We start from the raw sequence: 27,099 nt of genomic DNA on the forward strand, positions 1-27,099 counted from the left end.
TATGATGGAGGTTTTGTGACTTTTGGAGATGATGGTAAAGGTAAAATCATTGCTGTTGGAAAAGTACGTATTGAACAATCTACTTTCATTGATGATGTACTTTTGGTATGTGGTTTGAAGCACAACCTTTTGAGTATAAGTCAGCTGTGTGACTTAGGATATTTAGTAATTTTCAAAAGACTTGAATGCTGTGTTGTTAATGAAAGAACAAATGAAGTGATGTTTGTTGCCAAGCGTTTTAACAATATGTATAGACTTACTCTTGATGAACTAAAGGATCAAAATGTAGCTTGTCTTCATTCTAAAGAATCTGAAAAGTGGTTATGGCACAAGAGATTGGGCCATGCAAGTATGTTTCAAATAAACAAACTTGTAAAGAAAGAATTAGTAAGAGGTCTTCCTTTGATAAAGTTTGACAAAGACATCACTTGTGATGCTTGCCAAATGGGAAAACAAACAAAAAGTTCTTTTAAACCAAAGGAAGACATCTCTACTAAAAGACCACTTGAGTTGCTACACATTGATTTTTTTGGTCCAACAAGAACTCAAAGCCTAGGTGGTAAACATTATGGTTTAGTAATTGTGGATGACTACACTAGGTTTGGTTGGGTTTTATTTCTTGTACACAAAAATGAAGCCTTTTCGGCCTTTGAACCTTTTTGCAAGAAAATTCAAACTGAAAAGGATTTGAAAATCTCTTCTATAAGAAGCGATCATGGAACTGAATTTGAAAATAATTTGTTTGAATACTTTTGTGAGGAATTTGGAATATCTCACAACTTCTCTTGTCCAAGAACACCACAACAAAATGTTGTTGTGGAAAGAAGAAACAGAAGCATACAAGAGATGACAAGAGCTATGCTTTGTGAGAGTAATGTTCCAAAATTCCTTTGGGCTGAAGCGGTAAACACAGCTTGCCACATTTTAAATAGAACAATCATAAAGAAATTTTTGAAGAAAACCCCTTATGAACTTTGGAAAGGCTACCCACCAAACTTAGATTACTTGCACATCTTTGGATGCAAATGTTTTGTTTTAAATAACAAAGAAAATTTGGGAAAATTTGATCCAAAGGCTTATGAGTGTTTGTTTGTAGGATATTCCACAACTAGTAAAGCATATAGGGTTTATCATCAAGATGCTAGAATTACTGAGGAGTCCATACATGTTACATTCTGTGATACTAACTTGGTGCAAAGCATTTTGGAAGATTGTGATGCAGGAAATCAAGCTCAAAAGGAAGTTGAAACTGTACAAAATCAAGAGAAAGGACATTCTGGTCAAACTGAACCAGAAACTGCAACTGCTGAAAATTCGAGAGACAATTCCATTTTGTCTCATGAATCTGAAGGAAATCCTGAAGCCAGCAGCACCCAGAATCCCTTGGTATCTCAATCTGCATCCAAGTCCACCAGACCTCATGAATGGAGATTCTTAAAGAATTATCCTGAGGAATTTGTCATTGGGGACGTCTCTCATGGAGTGCAAACAAGGTCTTCCACTAGAAAGGCAAATGAAGGATCAAACATTGCCCTTCTTTCACAAATTGAACCTCAAAATGTCAAGGAAGCACTCAGTGACCCTTCTTGGGTTAAAGCTGTGGAGGATGAGCTTCTTGAGTTTGAAAAGAACCAAGTATGGACTTTGGTTCCAAGGCCAAGTGGAAAGAAAGTGACCGGCACCAAGTGGATTTTTCAGAACAAGTTGGGAGAAGATGGTAGCATTGCAAGAAACAAGGCAAGGCTAGTGGCACAAGGATATGACCAAGAAGAAGGAATAGACTTTGATGAATCCTTTGCCCCTGTTGCCCGAATGGAAGCCATAAGACTTCTCTTAGCTTATGCTGCACATTGTGGTTTTAAATTATATCAAATGGATGTGAAATGTGTATTTTTGAATGGAGTGATAGATAGAGAAGTGTATGTGGAGCAGCCTCCTGGTTTTGAAAATAAAGAGCATTTTGATTATGTTTTCAAATTATCTAAAGCTCTTTATGGTTTAAGACAAGCTCCTAGAGCTTGGTATGAGAGACTTAGCTTTTTTCTTTTGAAAAATGGTTTTCAAAGAGGCACCACTGACACAACTCTATTTATCAAGAACTCTAATGATTCTTTTATTCTAGTCCAAATATATGTTGATGACATTATTTTTGGATCAGCCAATGAATCCCTTTGTTCTGAATTTGGAAAACTCATGACAAGTGAATTTGACATGAGTATGATGGGTGAACTTAATTTCTTCCTTGGGCTGCAAATTAAACAAACTGAAAAAGGTATTTTCATTCATCAAGAAAAGTATGCCAAGGAATTAGTTAAGAAATTTGGTATGGAAAATGCCAAACCCATGGGAACTCCCATGCATCCTAGTTCTAAATTAGATAAGGGAGAAACTGAGAAAGATGTTGATGAGACTAGGTATAGAGGAATGATTGGTTCTCTTATGTACTTAACTCCCTCTAGGCCTGATATTGTGCGAAGTGTTGGATTGTGTTCTAGGTTCCAATCCAAACCTAAAGAGTCACATCTTTCTGCAGTTAAAAGGATCATTAGATATGTTCATGGCACATCCAATTTTGGTCTTTGGTATCCTAAGATTGATGATTTTTTTGCAGTTGGTTATTGTGATGCAGATTTTGCTGGTGATAGAGTTGATAGAAGGAGCACTTCTGGTTTATGTTGTTTCCTTGGAAAGTCATTGAATGTTTGGTCAAGTAAAAAGCAACCAACAGTGGCCTTATCTACTGCAGAGGCTGAGTATATTGCTGCTTCTTCTTGTTGTTCTCAGCTTTTATGGTTAAAAACACAGCTTGCTGATTACAAATTAAAGGCTGAAAATATTTCCTTGATGTGTGATAATATGAGTGCCATTAATATTTCTAAAAATCCAGTTTTGCACCGTAGGACTAAGCATATTGAAGTGAAATTTCACTCAATAAGAGAACATGTCTAAAAAGGAGATATTTGCATTCAATTTGTTAAATCAGAGGAGCAATTAGTAGATACTTTTACAAAACCACTTGCTGAGGACAGATTCTGCATACTTAGGACTAGCTTAGGAATTTTAAGCTATGATTCATTGTTTGAAAATTACTGATGTGTTTGTTGAAGTCTTTGTCTCATAGGTTCGGATGAGAAAATTCTGGGCAAAAGAAGAACCATCACTCTGAATTTTATCTTCTGGGCTCTGAACTTTTTTTGGAATAGGGTTCTGAACTTTCTTTTTCCAAGAACACTCTTAACTTGCTGCAATTGCAAACCTATTCATGTATTGTGCATGTCTCTTAACATTTCTCTTTATCATCATTTCAATTTTTGGAAAACTGCAACTTCTGTTTTAATTGTGCTAATGTCTTGTTTGAGAATTCTATTTTGCAGGTTCTGTTTTGTTTTATTTCTTCCACCTTGATAACAAAAGGGAAGAAAAATGCATATATGAGGCTTGATAAGACATAAGACTTACTGAGATTATTGGATATTAGTTTTGATTAATCTTGTGTTTGTTAATTGACTTGTGTTTATGAAATAAAACCTGTTTGACTTGGTTGTGAACTGAACATATCTGACTTGTTTGTGAACTAAACTTGGATGACTTTAAGTCATTTGAACTTTATGTTGTGCTGGTGAATTGTTTGTTACATGCTACCATAGTTTGCAATATGTTGTGTTGGCACTATTGTCTGTGTCCTCAGGTTAAGCGACATTCATATCTAAAAGGGGGTGGTTCAGTGAAACGACAAAAGGGACCCACTCGTTCAGAGAGAGTGGTATTGGATGATGTTGATGATGACCTTATCCCTGAGGAATCTCCTCCTCATTCCACCGAGGGGACTTCTATCTCTACTGGCCAGAAATCTGCCCTGCTGAATGTTGTCAAGGATGTTGTTCAGGAGTTTGTCTCCCAATCAAATCACTTGATTGCTCTGAGCAAAGAGCAAAGGAAGCTATCAAGCAAGCACGAGAATTTCCTCCGTAAGTTAAGAGATAGAGTGGCTGTGTTCATGACTTTCATTGATAACCTTCAAAAGGATGAAGACCCTGCCACTGATGCTGATGAATAAGTTGATTCGGAGGGAAATGGTTCGGATGCCTAGGATTGTTTCATGAAGCTGCTGCTGTCTGCTCATTCTGTCTCAAGAATTCTGTTTACCTTGATACTTCTGAACTAGTTTGTTTGTTGTTTTGGATGACTGTAATACTCTAAATACTGCTGCACTTATGTTTAGTTTACTTCCTATTTTGGACTGTGCACTAACTCTTTTCTGCAGGATTCAAGACATTGTTTTTGTTGATCATGCTTATTATCCGCCCTTGATGACAAAAGGGGGAGTAATAGCAATAGGATGGTAAATGTGTCCTAGGATTCTTTTTTGGCATTGCTGCAGCTACTAGTATTTCTTTTGGGATTTTTATCTGATTGCTGTATTAAAAATTGCTTTCACATGTTGAATCATTGTGCTGCTGATATTAGCTTGATGTTGGGCTGATTATGTGGTGTTGTTTGTTTGATATCCCTTAGACAAGATAAATGTGTGTAGCTCTTTATTGTGCTCTTTTTAAGTACAATGTAAAATAGGAACAAAGAGGAAAGCATAAATCTAGGGGGAGCTAATCTTGAAAAGGAAAGGGGGAGCAACATAAAAGCAAATGACAAAATCAAAGGGAGTTTCTAAACCTTACTCAAATTCATTTCCTTTTGATTATTGCTTAAATCATGTTTCTCATCAAGGGGGAGATTGTTGAGTTAAGAAATTAACTAATTAATTAGTGATGACAAACATTATTTTTGGGCAAAATAAATAATTTGTGTTGAATAATTATAAATTAAATATTACTAATTATTTATTGTTGCAGGCCAAAATTCAATTTTATAGCCCAAATGGAATGTAAAGCAAATGGCAAGAATGGTGGGCTGAAAGCAAAAAATAGAAGTCCAAGGAAAAGCAAAGAAAGAAGCCAAAGGAACCAATGGGGCCAAGCTAATCAAACCCGATCCAAGCCCGTTCCATCAATTCAAGTTGATCCAAGCTTCTCATACAAGATTGAAGTCCTCATTCCCTCTCACTTGTTTTTACCAAAGCAACATTCCTTTTTCTCTGACCATGTCAAATCACAAAATTCAGAAAAGTGAGAAAGAGAAAGAGAAAGCTTCTTCCCTAAGGTGATCATCAAAGAAGCAAGAAAGAGAAAGTCCAAGCTTGAAACTCAGAAGTCTAATCAACGATTTCAAACTAAATCAAGCTTAGGTTAAAGGTAACCCATTTCCTTTTACATGCAACACACTTTCTCCTCTTCAATCTTCAACTCTCTGCCACTCCGTTTTGAGCTATATGGAAAAGAGAATTTCTGTTCCTCTCTGCTATAAATCCACGGTATCAAACATGTCTTGGGGACCAAGTTGGTTTTCAAGGGCTCAGATCAAGTTGACCATTGGAAGATTTTTGTGGTTGCTGCTTTATGGCTTTCGGTCAAGATGAAGAAGTCAGAAACAAAGTTTCTACTCTAAGGTTTAATGGAAAAAAAATGAATCTGTGGGTTGGTGAAGCTCAAGGCTCAAGGTGTTGACCTTGGAAGAAGAACCCAGCAACATGCAAGGAGATAAAAGAGGTTTGCTGTTCATTCAGAAACCAAGGAGAGAAAACCAGTGAATAGAGGTTTTGTTCTGAGAGAGCTCTTTGAAGAAGTTCAACTAACTGGACAGTGTAACCTAATCAAAGGTGCATTCCGCCAGTATGAAAAACTGAATTAGAGGCTTGCTAATCTGGTTTTTCGCATAGCACAGAGGCTGTTGATGAAGTCAATCTCCTTCATGTTTTACAGATTGTAATGTACTTTTCTATGTTTATCTTTCTGTAATTTCTTGTGAGAAAAGACATTGTGAGAAAGCTCAAGTAAAAGCCATGAGTGGAAAAAGGCTGAGTGATACACTTGAGAAAAAAGCCTAGAGTTATTTTCAGATTTCTTTAGGTATGTTTATGTCATGTATCTTGTATCTGTAAGGTATCCCTTTCTTAGTTGGATTAGCACTAAGAGTGAATAGTTAGGCATTAGCATAACCAATGTCAAGTTAGGTTAGAACTTGAGTGTGAAAGGATTGGGTCAATCCTGTGAAATTAGTGTATGTAATACTGTTAACTATAGTGAAATTCTTCCATAGTTGTGGAGGAGACTAGACGTAGGTTTCATAGCACAAGGCAACCGAACCAGGATACATGCTGGTGTTAGCTTTTCTCTTCTCTGCTGTGTTCTGTTTTCTGATATTCATGAGACAAAAATAAATTGTCTCATAAATTTCCGCTGCTGAGTACAAACAGAATCAGAATTGAAAGTTTGTTTTAAAAGGATAATAACAGCAACTTAAAAGGAAGGCATAGATTCAACCCCCTTCTCTAAGCCTACCACAACCTTCAAAAGTAGTAGAATAGAATAATTTAAAATAATACACAGTGCCATACGGGCTTTTTCACAAACACTTGGCATGCATGGCAAATATGTTATTGGAAGTAGGAATTTGAACATGCAAGCAATCCCTTATGAAAAGTAATATATAATTGTCAAACGATTCCACAATAACTCACAAGCAAAAATTATAAAAGAAAAGAATCACCTAGTTAAATTGCTAACACCAATTAAAAGAATAAAATGGAAAAGAAAGAGAAAGAAAATATAGATAATGAAAGTAAAAAGAAAAAAGAAAACATAAATAAAAATAATAAAGGAAAAGTAAAAAGTAAAGAAAGAAAGAAAAGAACCTTGATAATGGATGTGAAAAATAAGGAAGAAGAAGGTAAAAAGTGACAAAGAATAAGGAAGGAAAAAAGGAAGAAGAAAGAAATAAGAAGGGGATAGAAAAATTAGGATTTGGGGAAGAAAAGATAAGATATTTTGGCTGATGTGGATAATCTGTGCGCCGCATGCGACGCGGACGCGTGAGTCACGCGGTCGCGTGGTGTGTGATATTTGTCAAGTGACGCGGACGCGTGGGTCACGCGGTCGCGTGACGTGATTTGGGCGAATGGCGCGAGGGCAGCCATGCGTTCGTGCAACTCTCTGTTTCAAACCCAATTTGCCAAATTTTAGGGTGACGCGATCGCGTGGTTGACGCGATCGCGTGAATGGCCATTTTTTAAGGACGACGCGGCCGCGTGAGGCATGCGGTCGCGAGATGGGGTTGGTGCTTCCAGCATCATTCTAGCCCAGCTCCATCATAACTTGCTGCCATACACCTCTTTTACGTCGATTTTTAGGGGCACGTGTTCGCGTGGGTGACGCGGACGCGTGGGAGGCTCGTTTCCAAAATGACGCAGACGCGTCATTGACGCGGTCGCGTGAACATGATTGTGCTTAAGGCACGCCTCCAGCCACGCTTTCGCGTGACTTTCTGTTCAATTTTCTTTTCTTCAGAAGACACACGTGACGCGGACGCGTCAGCGACGCTTACGCGTCGCGTGCGTGTGTTTTTTTTTTTAAATATGTAGAATGTTAATGCAAACATGAATGCAGGCTATATGCAGAAATTATGAGAAGAGTCAATAACACCATAAAAATAGAAATAAAGTGAAATAAATCTAAGACTGAAACAGAACGATCATACCATGGTGGGTTGTCTCCCACCTAACACTTTGCTTTTACGTTCTTAAGTTGGACGCTCGTTAGGCTCAGTCTGGAGTTATAAAGAAGAACTAACTCCCCTGGTCTGAATTCTCTCCTTTTTATGTGCTTGTCATGGACAACCTTCATCTTTTCTTTGTATCTCTTGGAGTTGTCATATGCTTCTAGGCGAAGATTCTCTAGTTCTGCTAGTTGCAGCTTTCTTTCAGCACCAGCTTTCTCAAGATTCATGTTGCACTCCCTCACAACTCAGAAAGCCTTGTGTTCCACCTCTACTGGAAGGTGGCAAGCCTTTCCGTATACTAGGCGGAAGGGGTTCATCCCAATGGGTGTCTTGTATGCTGTTCTATATGCCCAAAGCGCATCTTGTAGCCTGGCACTCCAGTCCTTCCTGTGAGGTTTTACTATCTTCTCCAGAATACGTTTTATCTCTCTGTTAGAGACTTCTGCTTGCCCATTGGTTTGGGGATGGTAAGCTGTTGCTACTTTGTGAATTATCCCATGCCTCTTCAGTAATCATGTTAGTCTCCTGTTACAAAAGTGAGTGCCTTGATCACTCACGATTGCTTGTGGGGATCCAAAACGGCAAATAATATGATTTCTAACAACGGAAACAACAGTGTTAGCATCATCAGTACGGGTCGGAATTGCTTCCACCCATTTAGAAACATAATCTACAGCTAACAGTATATAAAAGTAACCATTAGAATTTGGAAATGGACCCATGAAGTCAATGCCCTAAATATCAAAAATTTCACAGAAAAGCATAATCTGTTGAGGCATCTCATCCCTCTTGGATATATTACCAAACCTTTGGCATGGGGAGCAAGACTTACAAAATTCAGCAGCATCTTTAAAAAGAGTAGGCCACCAGAATCCACAGTCTAGAATTTTTCTAGCTGTTCTTTGAGGGCCAAAATGTCCTCCACTCTCAGATGAGTGTCAGGCCTCCAAAATAGACTGGAATTCTGATTGAGGCACACACCATCTAATTACCTGGTCAGCACCACACCTCCATAAATATGGATCATCCCATATAAAATATTTAGACTCGCTTTTCAGCTTGTCTCTTGATGCTTAGTGAAATTTGGAGGAAAAGTGTGGCTAACTAGATAATTAGCTACAGGTGCATACCAAGGAACTACTTCAGATACTGCTTGTAAGCTATCAAATGGGAAATTATCATTTATAGGAGTGGAGTTATCCTTAATGTGTTCAAGGCGATCAAGTGGTCTGCCACTAAATTCTGGTTACCACTGCTATCCTTAATTTCTAAATTAAATTTTTGCAGCAGCAGTATCCAACGTATTAGCCTTGGTTTGGACTCCTTTTTAGCTAATAGATATTTTAGAGCTGCGTGGTCTGAGTACACTACTACCTTAGTACCAAGTAAATAGGCTCGGAATTTATCCAGAGCAAAAACAATAGCAAGAAGCTCTTTTTCAGTGGTAGTATAGTTAGATTGAGCAGCATCTAAAGTCTTAGATGCATAAGCAATTACAAAAGGATCCTTACCTTCGCGTTGAGCCAGCGCCGCTCCTACTACATGGTTGGAAGCATCACACATAATTTCAAATGCCTGGCTCCAGTCTGGTCCTCTTACAATTGGAGCTTGAGTCAGAGTGATCTTCAGCTTATCAAATGCCTGCATACAATCCTCACTGAACTCAAACTCAATATCTTTCTACAGTAATCTGGATAAAGGCAATGCTACCTTACTGAAGTCCTTAATAAATCTCCTGTAAAAACCTGCGTGGCCAAGGAACGAACAGACTTCCCTCACGGAGGAGGGGTAAGGTAAACTAGAAATAACATCCACCTTTGCTAGATCTACAGATATGCCAGTGTTAGATACAACATGTCCTAGTACAATTCCTTGTTTTACCATAAAGTGACATTTTTCAAAATTTAATACAAGATTTGTACTAACACACCTGTCTAATACTCTAGATAAACTATCCAAGCAAAGGCTAAATGAATCACCATATATGCTAAAATCATCCATAAAAACTTCCATACAATTCTCAATAAGATCTGAAAAGATACTCATCATACATCTTTAGAAAGTAGCAGGTGCATTACACAAGCCAAAAGGCATTCTATTATAAGCATACGTTCCAAAGGGACATGTAAAAGTGGTATTTTCCTGGTCTTCAGGAGCTATATGAATTTGAAAATATCCTGTATAACCATCTAAAAAGCAGTAACGAGATTTACCTGACAGGCGATCAAGCATTTGATCAATAAATGACAAGGGGTAATGATCTTTGCGAGTGGCTTGGTTGAGATGCCTATAGTCAATGCAAACTCTCCATGAATTCTGCACTCTAGTTGTCAGGAGCTCTCCGTGCTCATTCTTTATTGTTGTGACTCCAGACTTCTTGGGCACTACTCGTACTGGGCTGACCCATTCACTGTCTGATATGGGGTAAATGATATCTGCTTCAAGTAGCCTGGTCACTTCCTTCTTGACAACTTCTAAGATGGTGGGATTCAATCTTCTTTGAGGCTAACGGATAGGCTTTGCTCCCTCTTCTAAGAATATTCTGTGTTCACAAACTTGGGGACTGATGCCTACTATATCTACCAAGCTCCATTCAATTGCTTTCTTATGTTTTTTTAGCACACTGAGCAGTTGCTCTTCTTGTTGAGAGGTAAGTTCCCTTGCAATGATAACTGAAAACTTCTGCTTATCCTCAAGGTAAGCATACTTGAGGTGTGGAGGGAGGGGTTTTAATTCTAATTTCTGCTCATAGCTAGGCTCTGGATCATTCGGGGCTGGTGATAATGGTAAAGGGTCTTCATTGTTTTCAGAAAGTGTCCCCACACTTGGACCTTGCTCCATGTGCTTCTCTTCTATTTCTTCTTGGTGAACTTCAGCTACAGTTTCATTAATAATGTCACACTGGAAGATAGAATGGTCTTCCGGAGGGTGCTCCATAGCTTCATTTAAACTGAAACTCACTGTTCTTCCATCTATCTCAAAGGAGTAAGTTCCTGAGAATGCATCCAGCTTGAATTTTGAAGTTTTCAGGAATGGTCTTCCAAGCAGGATTGATGATGGTCTTCTTGAGTCATTAGGGGGCATTTCCAGGATATAAAAGTCAATAGGAAATGTGAGCCCCTTAATGCTCACTAATACATCTTCAGCAATTCCAACTACTGTAATAATGCTTTTATCTGCTAACACAAAACGAGCTGCCGACCTTTTTAAGGGAGGGAGCCTCAAGGTATCATATATAGACAAAGGCATTATACTAACACACGCTCCTAAGTCACACATGCAGTCAGAAAATATTACACCTCCAATGGTATAGTTAACCATACATGGACCTGGATCACTACATTTTTCAGGTATACCCCCCATTAAAGAAGATATATAACTACTTAAAAGAATAGTTTCTAATTCATTAATTTTGTCTTTATGTATGCACAAATCTTTTAGAAACTTTGCATATTTAGGTACCTGCTGAATAACATCAAAAAGGGGAACAGTTACCTCGACCTTTTTGAATATTTCTACCATTTTAGGATCAAGTTCCATCTGCTTTCTGGGCTTCCTTGCAAGGTGTGGAAATGGGATAGGAGGGGTGTTACTTGCAGTTTCTGCATCCTTTGATGTTTCATTCTGTGGTTGAGCTGCTTCTGCTTTAACTATGTTTTGTACGTCATCTTCTTCTTCAGCATCTTCCATTTCCACCACATCCTCAGCTGGAACGTGTTCTGGTGAGCTTGGCTCCTCATGGATCCTCTCCTGCAATGTGGTTCCGGACCTTAAAGTGATGTTATTGATGCCACCCTTTGGATTAGGTAGGGGTTGAGAAAGAATCCCACTGGAGCTTGAAGGTTGGTTAGTGGAATTATGTGATGAATCTAATCGGGAGACGAGAGCTTGTAAAGTGGCAGTCATACCATTTAAAGTAGAGTTCAGCTGCGCTTGCATGTCTTGTTGCCCTTGTGCAAGAGAACGGAGTATCTCGTCATTTGACGAGGAATTGGAGTAAGTGATATGAGGAACCTGCTGTTGGTTGTGCTGGGGTCCTTGGGACTATCTTAGATGAGGTGCTCTGTAAGGTTGGTTCTGATTATGCTGTCTGTTGTTATTATTGTTATTCCACCTCTGGTTTCCATTGTTGTATCTGCATCCTCTGTTATAGTTGTCCCTCCAACCTTGGTTGGAGTTGTCTTGCCATCCTTGATTATAGTTTCCACCTTGGTTGTAGTTGCCACCTTGTTGATTGTATCCTTGATTTGGGCAGTCATAGAAGTTATGAGTGGCTGCCACAGTGTTGTCTTCCTGTTGGAGCTGCGGACATTCATCAGTATAATGACTATAATCAGCACAGATCCCGCACACTCTTTGTGGAACCAACTGTTGGCTTTGCTGTGGTGGGGAAGGCTGAGCTTTATGTGTTTGTTGTTGGTTTAACTGCATCTGTTTCAGTAGGTTGGTCATTTCACATATGCTTTGGGTAAGAGCAATAGTTTTAACGCTAGAGGAAACCTCTGCAACAGCTTTTGAGTGGCTACGCCTCTGCCTGTGATTCCTAGTGGACTCAGCTAAGTCGCTGATCAGTTGCCATGCTTCATCTGTGGTCCTGTACTTTTTCAGGGAACCATTACTAGCACCATCCAGTGTAGTCTTATCCTGGGGGTTCATGCCTTGAGTGAAGTAGCTGATCAATACTAATCTATCGATCATGTGATGGGGGAACGTGTCCAGGAGATTGTTGAAGTGCTCCCAATATTCGTAGAGAGTCTCAAATTCGCCCTGAACAATCATTGAAATCTCCTTCCTCAATCTATCAGTAACTTCAGCTGGAAAGTATTTTTCCAAAAATTCTCTTCTAAGCGTATCCCAGTTAGTAACAGTTGCTTCAGGTTGGGTGTAGTACCATTCCCTCACTTTTCCCTCAAGAGAAAATGGGAAAGCGGTTAATAGAATAGAGGTTTCATCTGCACCATGACGCCTAACAGTAGAACAGGCTGTCTGGAAATCCCTAAGGTGCTTAATAGGCTCTTGAGCAGGTAAGCCATGAAACTTTGGGCATCAAGTTGATTAGTGCAGTCTTTAGTTCAAAATCTGCAGCCAGATTTGGATGACGCACTTGATACGATTGCAGTGTAAAATCTGGGGCTCCAGCTTCTTGGAGAGTAATCCTCCTAGGTGCTGCCATGTTACCTGCATGTGAATCAACTGAATCAGTAGTAAATGAGCTTGTCTCGCTCTCAGATGGCGGTTCAGATTCGCCCTCAGATGAGACTGGTGAATCGATAACAATCACTTCACCACCCTCAGAGGCTAACTGACGTCGAGCTCACCTAATACGTGAAAGAGTTCTTTCAATTTCAGGATGAAAAGCGGCTAAGCTCGGATCAAACAATGAACGCGTCATTCAATGAGAAAGACATATAGCTCATGGTAACAAAATAAAAAATTAAAATATGCGAATAAAATAAAAATATGTACACTAATTAATAATCTAGCACACTATTGCAACTCCCCGGCAACGGCGCCAAAAATCGACCAGTTAAGAAATTAATAAACGAATTGCGTTGCAAGTACAGTTCTCAACCAGCTAAGATCCGCCTTCTCAATTTAAAAGGGGTTGTCACAAAAATTAAAATTAAAAATACTGGGAGTATGAGTCCCTGGTCGTCTCCCGACGAGTTGCAGGAAAGAGTGCTAATTTATCAATTAGAAATTTTCCAGAAGGTTTGAATTGGATAATGAGTAATTAAAGTAATTGTAAATTAAAGCAATAAAACTAAGAATTATTATTAATATAAAAAGCCTTGACTGGAAAATTGATTAATTGGAAGTTCTATCCTTGTTGGAATCTTCTCAAGTGTAATGTAAAGCGGTTGTTGTTTTCACTTAGTTAACCCTTACTGAGTAAAGGAAAGTCAAGTGATTGAACTGATTCTTAACCACATATCCTAGTCCTTTCCCTTGGGAAGGTCTAGCATTAGTAGATATAGAATTAGCCAAAAATGTTCAAATTAACCAAGCACTTGAGCATTCCAACTCAAGCGTCTCCTCTTAATCAACCTCCATGTCAAGTAGAAAATCTACTCCATTGACATAGAATTAATATTCATAAAAATATAAGAAGACATAATAAATTAAATAAAATAAAATAGAGAATTAAAATTAATTAAAATTAAAAATAACTCTATATATTAATAAATTCAAAATGCAACATACTTATTTGAATAGAGTCAATGAGCAATAAGTAAAAGTAAAGGAATAAGGAAACAAACTAAAGTAATGTCTTCACGGAGGTAATGATTCTTCAGCATCCAAAAATCCAAAGCAAAAGTATAAACTACTAATGTAAAGCTGATAAACCACTATTTCATGGTTTATCTTGTGCTCAATTGAGTGGATTTTATCAACTCTTTACCCACTTATTCATACTATTTGCATGATTTTACATTTGCCTTCCTAATTATGTGCTACGATTGAAAACATGCTTCTTTTGACTTATAATTGCTAATATTAATCCTCTCTTATCACCATTAGATGCCTTGATATGTGTGTTAAGTGATTTCAGAGATTACAGGGCAGGAATGGCTCAGAGGATGGAAAGGAAGCATGCAAAAGTGGAAGGAATACAAGAAGTTGAAGGAACTGCAAAGCTGTCAGCCTGACCCTCTCGCACTAAAACGGCCATAACTTGAGCTACAGAGGTCCAAACGATGCGGTTCTAGTTGCGTTAGAAAGCTAACGTCCGGGGCTTCGATTTGATATATAATATGCCATAGTTACCCTGACGCTAGGTGACGCGACCGCGTGCTCCATGCGGCCGCGTCGGAGTGACGAAAAACTAGCATGGCAAATTTCGCAACCAGCGATTTCTAGGCTGTTTCTGACCAAGTTTGTGGCCCAGAAAACACAGATTAGAGGCTATAAAGTGGAAAAATGCATCCATTCATAAACAAGCTCTCATATTCACAATTTTAGGAGTAAATGTAGTTTTTAGAGAGAGAGGTTCTCTCCCTCTCTTAGGATTAGGATTTAGGACTTCTCTTAGTTTTAGGAGTGACTCTCAATCCCAGGTTCTTTATTTTTATTTAATTTATGAACTCTTCCATGTTACATATAATTTTCTTAATTAATGTTATTTGAGATATTTCAATTCATGATTGCTTTCTTTTATTTACATGATTACTGCTTCCCATCTGAAGACATTTTTATTCCAGTAGATTTACTTTTCCCCTTTTGGTTTTGGTTAAGAAATCAGTAACTCAGGAGTTATCCAATTCAACAGCATAATTGTTAATTGTTATCTTGCCAATTGAGTTGAACTTCCATAATCCCAATCTTTTCTTAGGAAATAAATAGGATTCGAAGATCAAACCAAATTGTCCCTTGACTTTCCTTTGCTTTAGTAAAGGTTAACTAAGTGGAATTAAGATTCAACTGTCATTGTTGTTGATAAGAATAACTAAGTCTGGACTTCCAAATTCTCATACCTTGCCAAAAGTTTGCCTTGCAGCTATTTATTTATTTTTATTACTTGAAAATACACCTGTGCGCATTGCCCAAACTCCAGAACCCCAATTTACAAACTCATAACCAATAATAAGAACATACCTCCCTACAATTCCTTGAGAAGACGACCCGAGGTTTGAATACTCGGTTATCAATTTGAAAGGGGTTTGTTACTTGTGACAACCAAAACGTTTGTACGAAGGGATTTCTGTCGGTTTAGAGACTATATCTACAACGCGACTATTTTTATGAAATTCTTTACTAGCAAAAATCCCAACGTCAAAAGCTAATCTAGATTCAGATCTAAAACTGAAAACAATCTTAATATCGATGTATTTGAATGTGTGTGGATGCCTGTTGAGTTTCTGCATGTTCCCTAGGTTTTGTCTGCGTTTCTGGGCCAAAAACTAGGTTAAAATGTGGCCCGAAATCGCCCCCAGCGTATTCTGTTATTTTTGCAGATCGCGCAGGTCACGCATACGCATCGTCAACGTGTTCGCGTCATTCAGCGATTTTTCTTGTCACGCATTCGCGTCATCCACGCATTCGCGTCGTCCACGCATTCGCGTCATTCGTGCAGACTTCAATCTACCCGTTTACGTCAGGCACGCATTCGCGTCACTGCGATTTCTTCTTTTCGCGCGCTCGTGTGAGCCATGCGCTCACGTCATTATTCGCTGGTCATCTCCTTGGTTTCTTGTGTTCCTTCCATTTTTGCAAGCGTCCTCTCTATTCTCTAAGCCATTCCTACTCTATGAAGCCTGAAACACTTAACACACGGATCACGACATCGAATGGGATGAAGGAGAGTTAAAATGTATAATTAAAAGATCTCTAGGAAGCAAGTTTTCAACCATGGAATAATTTTGGGAAGGAATTTTAATATCATGCTAATCATATGAATAAGTGGGTAAAGACTTGATAAAAACACTCAATTAAACACAATATAAATCATAAAATAATGGTTTATCAAGAGAACTGATAGTAACTCGTTGGCCTCAAACAAATAAGTGCTGCGGCATGTAAAATAGCATGCCCCCAAACCGAGGTTGGGAGATTTGTTCTCATAAGTAAGGGTCTAGCAATTAATTGGAGGCGTTTAATAAGTGATTCTGCTAACCCATTTTGTGTGTGAACATAAGCTACTGGATGTTCAACACTTATTCCATTAGCCATACAATAAACATCAAAAGCTTGGAAAGTAAATTCACCAGCATTATCAAGACGAATTGCTTTGATTGAATTTTCTGGAAATTGTGCTTTTAATCGAATAATTTGAGCCAGTAATCTCGCAAACGCCAGGTTACGAGAAGATAATAAGCACACGTGTGACCATCTCGAAGATGCGTCTATTAGGACCATAAAATATCTAAAAGATCCACATGGTAGATAAATAGGTCCACATATATCACCTTGAATCCTTTCTAGGAATTCAGGGGATTCAAATCCAATCTTTATTGGTGATGGTCTTAAAATTAACTTCCCTTGAGAACATGCAGCACAACAAAATTCACTAGTTTTAAGAATCTTCTGGTTCTTTAGTGAATGTCCATGGGAGTTTTCAATAATTCTCCTCATCATGATTGTTCTTGGATGACCCAATCTATCATGCCAAGTTATGAATTCATTTAGGTTAATAAACTTCTGGTTTACAATGGCATGTGATTCAATTGCGCTAATCTTGGTATAATACAACCCAGATGAAAGTGAGGGTAATTTTTCTAATATAACTTTCTTATTTGAATCATGAGTTGTGATACATAAATACTCATGATTTTCCTCATTCATTGTCTCAACATGATATCCATTTCGGCGAATATCTTTGAAACTCAACAAGTTCCTCAGGGACTTGGTAGATAATAGTGCATTATTTATTATAAATTTTGTTCCTCCAGGAAACAAAATTATAGTTCTTCCGGAGCCTTCTATCACATTGCCTGAGCCAATAATAGTATTAACATATTCCTCTTTTGGCACAAGATGGGTAAAATATATATCACTTTTGAGAATGGTGTGCGAACTTGCACTATCCGCAAGGAATACATCTTCATTATATATCCTTGCTATTTTTTTCAAAGACAAATAATAATAAAATGAGTATTATGCACAGTTAAATTGAATGCTTGATTGGAATTATTTTTCTAAGAAACACTGTACATAAAAATAATGTCATATATTAAAATTTTATTTTAAAACTTGACACCTTTAATGATTTCAAAATTCATAAACATTAATATTTTATTATTTATATACATCATATTTGAAACTTAAATACATAGAAAATAAAACTCAACAATAAGTTCTTTACATTATTTATTTACATGAATACTTAACAATCCCACATATTAAACTATTTCATCATTGATCAAATGACCAATATTTCCTTCAGGATCCTCAAAGAAATCATATACATCATAATGAGTGGTGGAATTTTTAGTATCATTTGAAACAAAATTTGTTTCCTTTTCTTTGTCATCTTTTTTCAAAGATGCTTGATAAAGATCGACTAGGTGCCTTGGGGTACGACAGGTACGCGATCAATGGCCCTTTTCACCACAACGGAAATACTTATCCTCTGTTGATTTATTTTATCCAATATTTCTTTCTTTATCCCACTTCTGGTGAGATCCTCTCTTTTGAATATAATTCCTTTTTCTTCCATAATTTTTCTTATTATTAAAACCTTGCCATTTACCTCTTCTGGGGTAATTTGCTGCATTTACTTCAGGAAATAGGGCGGCGCCAACTGGGCGCGCTTCATGATTTTTCAAGAGCAATTCATTGTTGCGTTCAGCAACAAGAAGGCAAGAAATTAACTCATAATATTTTTTAAACCCTTTTTCTCGATACTGCTGCTGCAGGAGCACATTCGAGGCATGGAAGGTTGAGAAAGTTTTCTCTAACATATCATTATCATTTATCTTTTTTCCACATAATTTCATTCATGAGGTAATTCAAAACATTGCAAAATTATATTCATTTATGGATTTAAAATCCTGTAGACGCAAGTACGTCCATTCATATCGGGCTTGAGGAAATATCACCGTCTTTGATGATTATATCTTTCTTCAAGGTCTTTCCAAAGATCTGCAGGATCTTTTAATGTGAGATATTCATTTTTCAATCCTTCGTCAAGATGACGATGAAGAAAAATCATGGCTTTGGCTTTATCCTTCTGGGATGCATTATTTTCAGCCTAAATGGTATCTGATGAGCGGATAATTTATACACTTTTTGGCATTATTTTTAGTATGTTTTTAGTATATTTTAGTTAGTTTTTATTATATTTTTATTAATTTTTATTTAAAAATCACTTTTCTGGACTTTACTAGGAGTTTGTGTGTTTTTCTGTGATTTCAGGTATTTTCTGGCTGAAATTGAGGGACCTGAGCAAAAATCTGATTCAGAGGCTGAAAAAGGACTGCAGATGCTGTTGGATTCTGACCTCCCTTCACTAGAAGTAGATTTTCTGGAGCTACACAAGCCTAATTGGTGCGCTCTCAATTGCGTTGGAAAATAGACATCTTGGGCTTTCCAGCAATATATAATAGTCTATGCTTTGCCCGAGATTTGATGGCTCAAACAGGCGTTCCAAGTCAGCTCAAGAATTCTGTCGTTTAATGCCGGAACTGGCACAAAAGCTGGAGTTAAACGCCCAAACTGGCACAAAAGCTGGCGTTTAACTCCAAGAAAAGTCTCTACACATGGAAGCTTCAATTCTCAGCCCAAGCACACACCAAGTGGGCCCGGAAGAAGATTTCTGCATTAATTACTGATTTCTGTAAACCCTAGGCTACTAGTTCTCTATAAATAGGGCCTTATACTATTGTATTTTAAATGGGGGGACACATCTTTGGATGTTTAGTCCCTAGACCTTGGAGGCTGGCCATTCGGCCATGCTTACACCATTATCACTTTTGTATTTTTAACGGTGGAGTTTCTACACACCATAGATTAAGGTGCGGAGCTCTGCTGTTCTTCATGAATTAATACAAGTACTATTGTTTTTCTATTCAACTCAAGTCTATTTCTTCTCCAAGATATTCATTCGCACCCAAGAACATGATGAATGTGATGATTATGTGACACTCATCACCATTTTCACCTATGAACGCGTGCTTGACAACCACTTCCGTTCTACATGCAAACAAGCTTGAATGTGTATCTCTTGGGTTTCTAATATAAGATTAGAACCTTCGTGGTATAGGCTAGAATTATTGGCAGCCATTTCTGAGATCCGGAACGTCTAAACCTTGTCTGTGGTATTCTGAGTAGGATCTGGGAAGGGATGACTGTGACGAGCTTCAAACTCGCGATTGTTGGGCGTGTGACAGACGCAAAAGGATCAATGGATCCTATTCCAACATGATCGAGAACCGATAGATGATTAGCCGTGCGGTGACAGCGTGCGTAGAACATTTTTACTGAGAGGACGGAAAGTAGCCATTGACAACGGTGATGCCCAACATAAAGCTTGCCATGGAAAGAAGTATGAATGATTGGAAGAAGGCAATAGGAAAGCAGAGGTTTAGGAGGAACAAAGCATCTTCATACGCTTATCTGAAATTCCAACCAGAGAATTACATAAGTATCTCTATCTTTATTTTATGTTTTATTTATCTTTTAATTATCAATTCTCCATCACCATCTGAATTCGCCTGACTGAGATTTACAAGGTGACCATAGCTTGCTTCAAGCCGACAGTCTCCGTGGGATCGACCCTTACTCACGTAAGGTATTACTTGGACGACCCAGTGCACTTGCTGGTTAGTTGTGCGGAATTGTGACAAAGTGTGATTCACGTTTGAGAGCTCCAAGTCCCTTTGGCGCCATTGTTGATGATCACAATTTCGTGCACCAGTATCTCCAAGATCCATTGAATCAAGATGGATTTCAGCATCTAGTATCCATGATAAATAATTGTTTCCAGATATATCAAGAGTATTGAATTCAAGATGAGATAGCTTCGACATAATGAAAATTTGTTACCTGAGTCTTCCTAAATTTTTATCAGAGTTTCGTGCTGATAACGTGTTGTAAAATAAATAAATAAAGAAGATAAAATAATAAATAAAAGACTCTAGTATTAATATTAGCCAATATAAATTAACTCAATATAATAAAGATAATTTATATATATCTACTAATATAAGTAGTATCGTATGTAAGGAAGAAGAGTATAAAAGAGAGAGAATATTGTTATTGATTGTTATTGCTATGTTGTTTCAATCGTTGCTTCTACTATTTATACATGTGACAAGCTTTTGATTTCAACCTTCATTAATCTTAAACTTGCCTTGAAAAGTTATTCCTTCAGCATAGGAAAGATTAGCCGCCCAATTTCATAAATGGGCATTCAATACCTTCTTATCACAACATGTTACTATTATACATATTCAGTGAAGAAAATGATGAATTAAATAGCCGCAATAGTACTATTGATACAATAATATTCGAATTCGTAGTCTTTAAAAGATTTGACCAATCAAATTAGTTTTAAGAAAAATATAATTACAAGTCAAATTGTCTTTTCATTAACTAGATGATGATGTGTCGTGAGACCTGATGACATGGTAAATTAAATTTATGTAGAATCAAATTAGATTTTAAAAATATATGCGCATGTCATTTTCATTCTTAAAGTTTTAAAAGAGTGAGCCAAATTAATATATGGATAAATCTCTCTTAAATGGATACAAATTAAGGTTTCGGAGGATAAGTGGGTATTAATAAAATACAAAGTATAATGGACTCAGTTCTAGAATTTATTAAAGATATCATAACTGAAGGGAAAGAATGGAATCAATAGAGATTTAGAGGAATTTTTCCACGGCAAATCAGTGATCAAGTACACCAATAAGTTAGGCTTCACGAGATTGAAGATGATGAGGGAGAAACAGTTTAGAAATGGATAAAATATTTTTTGTCCTAACTTATCACTGTTTAATCCTTCGTCATCGCTTAAATGAGAATTCATTCTCTTTCCAACCACCACCTTTTGAATTTTCTTTAATTTCTCGACAGCAGTTTTAGTTTTTTTAGACTTCCTTCAGTTTTAGTTTTAATTTCTCGACAGCAGTTTTAGTTTTTTTAGCATCTCCTCAAGAGTTATATCAACATTAAATAGCCGATCTTTTCCATAATAATCATCTTCACTATCACTAAAATGAAGATAAGAATCAGCCTCATAATCCAAGTCATCAGAGTCATCCTCCTCTTTACTATTCTCCCCATCAACAACATTCTGAACCACTTCTTTAACATTTAAATGGACATCAACCATTTTCTAAATTTGGGCCTCCACATCCACCTCCCTACCTTGAGCCTCCACTTCAATATTTTAGGCCTTTCTAATGTTACTTGGCCCACTATCAACATCTACACACTCTTCCTCAATAGCCTTGCTCCCACTCCTAACATCTAAATAACCAATGTCATAAAAGAAATCATGAGGGACTGAAGTCTTATCTACTACATACAAGTCAACCACCATTTTTTCAATTCCTATATTTGCCATTTTGATTGTTTCTTTATCACCCCTCAACAACTTCAACCCTTCTAATCCTAACTCAGCATCTAACCACATTACCCTAATGTTCTCAACAATGTACCCAAGTTTTTCAATCACATCATACGCCTCCATAAGACCATCTCCAGTAGGGAACTCATCCCAATTTCTATTTATGGTCCACCTGTCATAAAAAGTAACTCCACATCTATTTATGGTCCACCTGTCATAAAAAGTAACTCCCATTGTTGATGATTACAATTTCGTGCACCAAGTTTTTGGCACTGTTGCCGGGGATTGTTCGAGTTTGGACAACTGACGGTTCATCTTGTTGCTTAGATTAGGTAATTTTACTTTTTATTTTCGAAAAAAAATTTTCTATTTTGTTCTTCAGAGTTTTTAAGAATGAATTCTAGAGTTTCATGATGATTTGTTGAAGTCTGGCTGGCTGTGAAGTCATGCCTAATCTTTTGGACCGAGGTTTCAACTTATCATCACAAGAGCTTGTTGATTTCTATCAATTTTGCTGTTGTTAGCAATGATCTGCTAAAGCTTGGCTGGCCATTGGCCATGTCTAGTGTTTTGGACCGGAGCTTTCACTGAAAGCTTGGCTGGCTAGTAAGCCATGTCTAATTCCTGGACTGGATTCTTAGACTAACATTGCAATGATTCCTGGAATTCTTATTAAAAATTTTGAATCCCTTTATTTTCTTTTCCACTCAATTTTCGAAAAACCACAAAAATTTTTTTTTATAAAATCATAAAAATCAAAAATATTTTATGTTTCTTGTTTGAGTCTAGTGTCAATTTTTAAGTTTGGTGTCAATTGCATGACTTTCTTCTTCTTGCATTTTTCGAATATATACATATTGTTCTTCATTGATCTTCAAGTTGTTCTTGATAATTTCATTGCTCTGATCTTTAAATTCTCTTGTTTTGTGTGTTTTATTGTTTCTCATATGCATTCTCAATTTGTTAGTGTCTCTTATATGAAAATTTTTAAGTTTGGTGTCCTGCATGCATTGTTTGTTTGATTTGAGTTTCCTAAGATTATTTGTATTTTGATTGTTTCTCATCATTGAAAAATTCAAAAAAAAATTTCAAAACTATGTCTTTTCAAGTCAATAATACAGAGAATTGAAGATTCAGAACATTCAGTAGAGGAATCAAACAGAAAAAGCTGGGCATTCAAAACGCCCAGTGAAGAAGGAAAACTGGCGTTTAAACGCCAGGCAGGGTACCTGGCTGGGCGTTTAACGCCCAAAAAGGTAGGATTTTGGGCGTTAAACGTCAAAATGGATGCCATTCTGGGCGTTTAACGCCAGGAGGACACTAGAGGGAAGATTTTGTTTTTAATTCAAATCTTTTTCAAATTTTCATAATTTTTCAAAATCAAATCTTTTTCAAATTATATCTTTTCAATCATATCTCTTCAAAATCAATTTCTTTCCATTTTTTATTATTATTTTCGAAAATCCTTGCTATAATTAATGATTTACTTCAAAATTTTCAAGTTGTTACTTGCCTATTAAGAAATGATCAAATTTTAAATTTTAGAATCATATCTTTTAATTTCTTGTTAGTCAAGTAATCAACTTTAATTTTAAAAACTTTCTTTTTTTTAAATTGATTTTCAATCATATCTTCTCAATCATATCTTTTCAATCACATCTTTTTCAAAATTAACTCTCAATCATATCTTTTTGATTTCTAATTTCAAAATCTTTTTCAAAAATCACTTAATTTCTTTCCCAATCTTAATTTTCGAAAATCTCAATAAAATTTTCAAATTTCTTTTTATTATTTCAAAATCTTTTTAATTTATTTTCGAAAATTCTTCCCCTATTCTCACATCCTTCTATTCAAGGGACTAACACTCCTCCTCAAGGTGCAATTCAAACTCTATCCCTCTTGATAAGTTCGAATTCTCTTCTATCTACCTCCTCCTTCTATTCTTCTTTTCTTCTGACACCTCAAAGAATCTTTATACTGTGACATAGAGGATTCCCTACTTTCTTGTTCTCTTCTCTTTCATATGAGCAGGAGCAAAGATAAAGGCATACTTGTTCAAGCTGATCCTGAACCTGAAAGGACCTTGAAGAGAAAGCTAAGAGAAGCTAAAGCACAATTTTCTCTAGAGGGCCTAACAGAGCTTTTCAAAGAAGAAGAAACAATGGCAGCTGAAAACAATAATACCAACAATGCAAGGAAGGTGCTTGGTGACTTTACTGCACCTATTCCCGACTTTATGGGAGAAGCATCTCAATCCCTACCATTGGAGCAAACAACTTTGAGCTTAAGCCTCAATTAGTTTCTCTAATGCAACAGAATTGCAAGTTTTATGGACTTCCATTGGAAGATCCTCATCAGTTCTTAGCTGAATTCTCGCAAATCTGTGACACTGTCAAGACCAATGGGGTTGACCCTGAAGTCTACAGACTTATGCTCTTCCCTTTTGCTGTAAGAGACAGAGCTAGGACATGGTTGGACTCACAACCTAAAGAAAGCCTGAACTCTTGGGAAAAGCTAGTCAATGCCTTCTTGGCAAAGTTCTTTCCACCTCAAAAATTGAGTAAGCTTAGAGTGGAAGTCCAAACCTTCATACAGAAGGAAGGTGAATCCCTCTATGAAGCTTGGGAAAGATACAAGCAATTGATCAGAAGGTGCCCTTCTGACATGCTTTCGGAATGGAGTATCATAGGAATCTTCTATGATGGTCTGTCTGAACTGTCCAATATGTCATTGGACAGCTCTGCTGGAGGATCTCTTCATCTGAAGAAGACACCTGCAGAAGCTTAGGAACTCATTGAAATTGTTGCAAATAACCAATTCATGTACACCTCTGAAAGGAATCCTGTGAATAATGGGATAAATCAGAAGAAAGGAGTTCTTGAGATTGATTCTCTGAATGCCATATTGGCTCAGAACAAAATATTGACTCAACAAGTCAATATGATTTCTCAGAGTCTGTCTGGAATACAAGCAGCAACAGGCGGTACCAAAGAAGCTTCATCTGAAGAAGAAGCTTATGATCCTGAGAACCCAGCAATGGAAGAGGTGAATTACATGGGAGAACCCTATGGAAACACCTATAATCCTTCATGGAGAAATCATCCAAATCTCTCATGGAAGGACCAACAGAGGCCTCAACAAGGCTTCAATAACAATAATGGTGGAAGAAACAGGTTTAGCAATAGCAAACCTTTTCCAGCATCTTCTCAGCAACAGACAGAGAATTCTAAGCAGAGCCACTCTGAATTAGCAACTGTAGTCTCTGATCTAATTAAAACCACTCAAAGTTTCATGACTGAAACAATGTCCTCCATTAGAAATTTAGAGGCATAAGTGGGTCAGCTGAGTAAGAAAGTTACTAAACTCCCTCTTAGTACTCTTCCAAGCAATACAGAAGAGAATCCAAAAGGAGAGTGCAAGCCATCAGCATGACCCACACGGCCGAATCTGGAGAGGAGGAAGAGGTAGTGATCTCCACTAAGGAAGATCTCACTGGACGTCCACTGGCCTCCAAGGAGTTCCCTAATGAGGAACCATGGGAATCTGAGGCTCACACTGAGACTATAGAGATTCCATTGAATTTACTTTTGCCATTCATGAGATCTGATGAGTATTCTTCCTCTGAAGAGGATGAAGATGTTACTGAAGAGCAAGTTGCTAAGTATCTTGGAGCAATCATGAAGCTAAATGCCAAGTTATTTGGTAATGAGACTTGGGAGGATGAACCCTCCATTGCTCGTCAAAGAACTGGATGACTTGACTAGGCAGAGATTACCTCTAAAGAGACAAGATCCTGGAAAATTCTCAATACCTTGTACCATAGGCACCATGACCTTTGAGAAGGCTCTGTGTGACCTAGGGTCAAGTATAAACTTTATGCCTCTCTCTGTAATGGAGAAACTAGGGATCATTGAGGTACAAGCTGCTAGAATCTCACTAGGGATGGCAGACAATTCAAAGAAACAAGCTTATGGACTTGTAGAGGATATCTTGGTAAAGGTTGAAGACCATTACATCCATGCTGATTTCATAATCCTAGAGACTGGAAAGTGTATGGATGAATCCATCATCCTTGGCAGACCCTTCTTAGCCACACAAAAGCTGTGATTGATGTTAACAGAGGAGAATTTATCATTCAAGTGAATGAAGACTCCCTTGTGTTTAAAGCTCAAGGATATCCCTCTGTAACCATGGAGAGGAAGCATGAAGAGCTTCTCTCAATACAGAGTCAAACAGAGCCCCCACAGTCAAACTCTAAGTTTGGTGTTGGGAGGCCACAACCAAACTTTAAGTTTAGTGTTGAACCCCCACATTCAAACTCTAAGTTTGGTATTGGGAGGTTCCAACATTGCTCTGAACATCTGTGAGGCTCCATGAGAGCCCACTGTCAAGCTATTGACATTAAAGAAGCGCTTGTTGGGAGGCAACCCAATCTTTAACTATCTATATTAAATTTCTATTTTCTTTTGTTATTTTATGTTTTCTGTAGGTTGATGATCATGTGAAGTCATAAAAACAATTGAAAAAGCAAAAACAGAAGGAAAAACAGAATGAAAAATAGAACACCCTGGAGGAGAAACTTACTGGCGTTTAAACGCCAGTAAGGGTAGCAGAATGGGCATTAAACGCCCAGTCTGGCACCATTCTGGGCGTTTAACGCCAGAAATGGGTAGCAGCCTGGCGTTTAATGCCAGGATTGGCAGCAAGGGGCGTTTTGCATGCCACATGGTGCAGGGATGAGAAATCCTTGACACCTCAGGATCTGTGGACCCCACAGGATCCCCACCTACCCCACCTCTCTCTCTCTTCTTCACCCATTCACCAATCACCTCAATACCTCTTCCCCAAAAACCCCTCACCTATTAAATCCCACCATTCTCTTCACCACTCACATCCATCCTTCATAAAACCCCACCTACCTCACCATTCAAATTCAAACCACTTTCCTACCCAAACCCACCCATAATGGCCGAACCATACCCCCCTCTCCACTCCTATATAAACCCATCTTCACTCCTTTATTTTCACACAACATACACACTACCTATCCCCCTTGGCTGAACCACTAAGCCCCCTCCACCTCCTCTATTTCTTCTTCTTCTACTCTCTTTTTTTTTCTTCTTTTGCTCGAGGACGAGCAAACCTTCTAAGTTTGGTGTGGTAAAAGCTAAAGCTTTTTTATTTTTCCATAACCATTTATGGAATCAAAGGCCGGAGAAACCTCTAAAAAGAGGAAAGGGAAGGAAAAAACTTCCACCTCCGAGTCATGAGAGATGGAGAGATTCCTCTCAAGGGTGCATCAAGACCACTTCTATGAAGTTGTGGCCAAGAAGAAGGTGATCCCCGAGGTCCCTTTTAAGCTCAAAAAGGGCGAATATCTGGAGATCCGACATGAGATCCGAAGAAGAGGTTGGGAAGTTCTTACCAACCCTATTCAACAAGTCGGAATCTTAATGGTTCAAGAGTTCTATGCC

General features: G+C 37.7%; 1 non-coding gene across 1 annotated transcript; it reads right to left on the minus strand.

Annotated features, from left to right (window-relative positions):
* Positions 1–24,187: 24,187 nt before the first annotated feature.
* On the minus strand, positions 24,188–24,295 carry LOC112730761 (small nucleolar RNA R71). Its single transcript, XR_003166571.1, has one exon. It is a non-coding gene; the product is annotated as a small nucleolar RNA R71 (small nucleolar RNA).
* Positions 24,296–27,099: the final 2,804 nt, after the last annotated feature.

The sequence above is a fragment of the Arachis hypogaea genome, chromosome 12 (genome assembly GCF_003086295.3).
Source record: "Arachis hypogaea cultivar Tifrunner chromosome 12, arahy.Tifrunner.gnm2.J5K5, whole genome shotgun sequence".
Classification (NCBI taxonomy): domain Eukaryota; kingdom Viridiplantae; phylum Streptophyta; class Magnoliopsida; order Fabales; family Fabaceae; genus Arachis; species Arachis hypogaea.